Source organism: Salvelinus sp. IW2-2015, unplaced genomic scaffold, assembly GCF_002910315.2.
Source record: "Salvelinus sp. IW2-2015 unplaced genomic scaffold, ASM291031v2 Un_scaffold3381, whole genome shotgun sequence".
NCBI classification, from domain to species: Eukaryota; Metazoa; Chordata; class Actinopteri; order Salmoniformes; family Salmonidae; genus Salvelinus; species Salvelinus sp. IW2-2015.
Window position 1 is genome coordinate 56,818 of NW_019944663.1, and position 5,050 is coordinate 61,867.

Here is a 5,050-nt window from a genome sequence, read left to right on the forward strand (position 1 = left end):
CCCCGCTAAGCGTTTAACATTACTAGGTGAAGTACTGTGCTGTGTTTAGAACAGTATAGGTGAAGTTACTGTGTCTGTGTAGAAACATTATAGGGTGAAGTACTGTGTCTGTGCTTTAGAAACCCATTATAGGGTGAAGTTTTACTGTGTCTGTGTTAGAACATTATAGGTGGAGAGTTACTGTGTCTGGTATTGTTTAGAACAGTTAATAGGTGAGTACTGTGTCTGTGTAAGAACATTATAGGGTGAAATACGTGTCTGTGTAGGAACATTTTTTATAGGGTTGAAGTACTGTGGTCTTGTGTAGAAAATTATAGGTGAAGTACTTCTGGCGTGCCAAGTGGAGGGGCATTCTGCGTTCACTTGCTTTTTCCACTACAGCTTTTCACGGGGTTGTATCTTCCCTCTCTCGTCTCTCGCTCTCTTCCTCTTTCCCCCACCTTCTCTCTCTCTTTCTCACTCCCTCCCTTCTCTCTCCGCTCCTCCTTGGCTCTCTCTGTTCTCTCCCAACCGCTCTTCTCAGTCATAGTGCGTTTTCATCTCTCAGGTCTTTAACAGCTGGATTACATTGTAATAACCCGGGACCAACTATAAAGCCACTGTTGTTAGATGGTTTTCACATGAGATAATGTAAGCTATACAAATACCCATAGCATCTGTAGTTTTGGGGGACATGTATGTCTTGATAGCTCGGTTGTGTGGTGTGTGTGTGTTGTGTTGTGTGTGGGTGTGTGTGTGTGTGTGTGTGTGGTGTGTGTGTTGTGTGTGTGTGTGTGTGTGTTGGTGTGTGTGTAACCAGAGAGGGCCCTCGGTTGTGACTGGGCTGATAGGTGTCAGGATGGAGTTCTGTTGGTCTGTGGTTAGAGGTAGACCAGACTTACTGAGGTCGTGTTCTGTCGAGACCACGCATTAGAAGACAACGTATAGAGGTGTGTGTTATTTGGTTCAGGGAGAGAGTGGGACTTGTGTGTTTTCTGAAAGAGAGGAGAGGCAGAGGGGAGGAGCAGAGAGTAGGAGAGGGGAGAGGCCAGGGGAATCCCCTTGTATCCTTGCAGGTCGGATCCTTAAATCCTCTCAGCAGGCTGGTGAGTGAAGACATAAGCTCTTTACTGCAGTACTAGAGGGGACTGAGTTACTGGGTGACAGAGTCTTTACTGCAGTACTAGAGGACTGGAGTTTACTGGGTGACCCAAGAGCTCTTTACTGCAGTACTAGGAGACTGAGTTAACTGGGTGACCATGGCTTACTGGAAATTCGCATTTCTCTATATGGCTCTATCTATGTGTCCGTTACAGGTGGAAGCATTTGCTTGTGGCAGTAAAGCGGTGGGTTGTGACGGTTAAAGCGGTGGGGTTGTTACAGAAGCAGTGGGTTGTTACAGTAAAGCGGTTGGTTTTACAGTAAAGCGGCTGGGGTTGTCTACAGTAAGCGGCTTGGTTTGTACAGTTAAGCAGTGGGTTGTACGGTAAAGCGTGGGTTGTTACAGTAAAGCGGTGGATTGTTAACAGTTTAAAGCGGTGGTTGTTACAGTAAAGCGGTGGGTTGTTTACAGTTTAAAGCGGTGGGTGTACAGTAAAGCGGTGGGTCGTTACAGTTTTAAAGCGGTGGGTTGTTACAGTAAAGCGTTGGGTTTGTTCAGGAAAGCGGTGGCGTTGTTAACAGTAAAAGCAGTGGGTGTTACAGTAAAGCGGTGGGGTTGTTCAGTTAAAGCAGTGGGTTGTTACCGGTAAAGTGGTGGGTTGTTACAGGAACAGTTGGGTTGTTACAGTAAAGGCGGTGGGTGTTTACAGGAAAGCAGTGGGTTGTTACAGTAAAGCGGTGGGTGTTACAGTAAAAGCAGTGGGTTGTTTACAGTAAAGCGGTGGGGTTGTTACGAGTTAAAGCGGGATGGGTTGTTACCAGTAAGCGGTGGGGTTGTTACCAGTAAGCGGTGGGTTGTTACAGTAAAGCGGTGGTTGTTACAGTAAAGCGTGGTTGTTACAGTGAAAGCAGTGAGTTTGTATAATAATGTGCTGTTTTCTCCCCGTCAACCGAACAATCCCTTACTAAGCCTAAAATTGTATTGTCTGGCAACATTAGAAAAGGAATGTAGTGTGTGTGTGTGTTGTGTGTGTGTGTGTGTGTGTGTGTGTGGTAGTGGTGTTTGTGTGGTGTGTGTGTACGTTGTGTGTGTGTGTGTGGTGTGTTGTGTGTGTGTGTTGTGTGTGTGTGTGTGTGGTGTGTAGGTGTGTTGTGTGTGTGTGTGGTGGAGGGGTATGTACAGCTAGAGTTCTCATTTTATTAAACATGGCTGTTAGAAACCAACACCTGTAGCCACACACACCCTCTCTTACGTTTCTTACAATGTGTGTGTGTGTGCATGCTGTGTGCGTTCGTGCATGCCAGTGTGTGTGAAAGAAACAGTGACACAGCTAAAGGGTTAATTGCTAACTCCCAGGCTGGAGCTCTGGAGACCACGCCCATCCAGAGTTCAAATGGGCCGAAGGTCTCTTGTCCTCCGCTGCTTTCGGTCAAGACAGCGAGCGAGAAGACACCTGACCACCTCTAAAACCTCTAAGCTTCTCCAGCCCTTGATCCTCTTTCTTCACGGTAAGTCTTCAGTTTCCTGTTTCGGCTACTATTTACTACGCAAATACAGCAGCCTATGTGGAGCTTCTAGACACTTACAGTATATCAAAGGAGGGAAGACTGATCGATCACTACTTGGCACCGAATGATACGGAGTCTAGGCCGCAAGGAGTCATCAAGTCTTCTAAGTAGCTGGCGAACAGCGGTGAAAATATAGCAGAACATTTTCATACAGTCTCAGCCAGTACTGTTTAAGTTCTGTAATATACTTGTTGCACTTAGTTAGTAAAGTCAATGTCTTGCGAAGTAAATGTCTACTGGCTACTGCTATCATTCATCTGTATAATATGTTTTTATAATGTCATTTAGTTATCAAGGAACCACATAATAATGAACATATCACTCGACAACACTGCAGTTATCTCCACAGCTGATGTTCATGTGGAGATGGCTGTAAAAATAATAAAACTCCTGTTCTCTACTCAGCGCAGCTGAACAACTTCTAGCCTCTGTTAGGCTCAGTCGACAGACCGCTCACTCAGCCAGGAGTGACTGAACGCGGGGAGCCAGAGAGACCTTGGGCCCTCTCTCCAGAACAGACCAAACAGACACGGGCTTTTATGAAGGTGTGTTCTGTGGTGTGAGCCCGGGGTCAGGGGGTGAGTGTGTGGAGGGTCAGCGAGGGGAGCTGTCTGGGTGTGTGGCGGGGAGGGCTAGAGGTGCGAAGCTTCACAAAACAGGGGAGGTGTGGCGGGGAGGGGGCCGAGGGGAGCTTGTCTGGGTTTGGCGGCGGAGGGGCGAGCGTAGCTCTGGGTTGTGTGGCGAGGAGGGGCGAGGGAGTGTTGTAAAGGCAGCAGGTGTGTGTGCGGGGTCAGCGAGGGAGCTGTCTGGGTGTGTGGCTGTGTCAGCAAGGGGAGCTAGTCTGGGTGTGTGGCGGGAGGGCGAGGAGTGTGTAAAGCAGCAGGGGTGTGTGGCGAGGGAGGGGCGAGGAGTGTTTAAGGCAGCAGGGTGTGTGGCGAAGGAGTGGCGAGGAGTGTGTAAAGGCAGCAGGGTGTGTGGCTGAGGAGGTGCAGAGTGTTTAAAGGCAGCAGGTGTGTGGGCGAGGAGGGGCGAGGAGTGTTTAAGGCAGCAGGGTTGTGGCAGAGGAGGGGCGAGGAGTGTTTTTAAAGGCAGCAGGGTGTGTGGCGAGGAGGGGCGTAGGAGTGTGTCTCCCCTCGCCCCTCCCCGCCACACACCCAGACAGCTCCCCTCGCTGACCCTCCACACACTCTCCACACACCTGACCCCCGGGGGCTCACACCCCAGAACACACCTTCATAAAAGCCTTTGTCTGTTTGGTTCTGTTCTGGACGAGAGGGGCCAAGGTCTCTCTGCTCCCCGCGTTCAGTCACTCCTGGCTGAGTAGAGCGGGTCTGTCGACTGGCCTAACAGAGGCTAGAAGTTGTTCAGCTGCGCTGAGTAGAGAACAGGAGTTTTATTMTTTTACAGCCATCTCCACATGAACATCAGCTGTGGAGATAACTGCAGTGTTGTGAGGTGATATGTTCATTATTATGTGGTGTCCTTGATAACTAAATGACATTATAAAAACATATATACAGATGAATGATAGCAGTAGCCAGTTAGACATTTACTTCGCAAGACATTGACTTACTAACTAAGTGCAACAAGTATATTACAGAACTTAAACAGTACTGGCTGAGACTGTATGAAAAGTTCTGCTATATTTTTCATCACGCTGTTCGCCAGCTACTTAGAAGACTTTGATGACTCATTGCGGCCCTAGACTCCGTATCATTCGGTGCCAAGTAGTGATCGATCAGTCTTCCTCCTTTGATATACTGTAAGTGTCTGAAAGCTCCACATAGGCTGCTGTATTTGCGTAGTAAATAGTAGCCGAAACAGGAAACTGAAGACTTACCGTGAAGACAGGATCCGACAGGGCTGGAGAAGCTTGGTAGAGGTTTAGAGGTGGTCAGGTGTCTTCTCGCTCGCTGTCTTGACCGAAGCAGCGGAGGACAAGAGACCTTCGGCCCATTGAACTCTGGGATGGGCGTGGTCCTCCAGAGGCTCCAGCCTGGGAGTTAGCAATTAACCCTTTAGCTGTGTCATCGGTTTCTTTCACCACACACTGGCATGCACGAACGCACACACGCATGCACACACACACACATTGTAGAGAGACGTAAAAGAGAGAGGTGTGTGTTGGCTACAGGTGTGTTGGGTTTCTAACAGCCATGTTTAATAAATGAGAACTCTAGCTGTACATACCCCTCCACACTCTCNGGTATATATTCTAAGAGTTTGTAGGTCTCTTGTGGTATATATTCTAAGAGTTTGTAGGTCTCTTGTGGAATATATTCTAAGAGTTTGTAGGTCTCGTGTGGTTTATTTCCATTATCAGGCTGAGCACCAGTGTTTGGCTCCAAAATGTTGCCATTTGTGTTTCCACCTCTGAGGCTCAGCCCAAAAAAGCTGTATC

General features: G+C 48.3%; 1 pseudogene; it reads right to left on the reverse strand.

Moving 5' to 3' along the window:
* Positions 1-4,661, reverse strand: part of LOC112075770 (plastin-1-like) — a 20,410-nt pseudogene extending 15,749 nt beyond the window's left edge.
* Between the last annotated feature and the right edge of the window lie 389 nt (positions 4,662-5,050).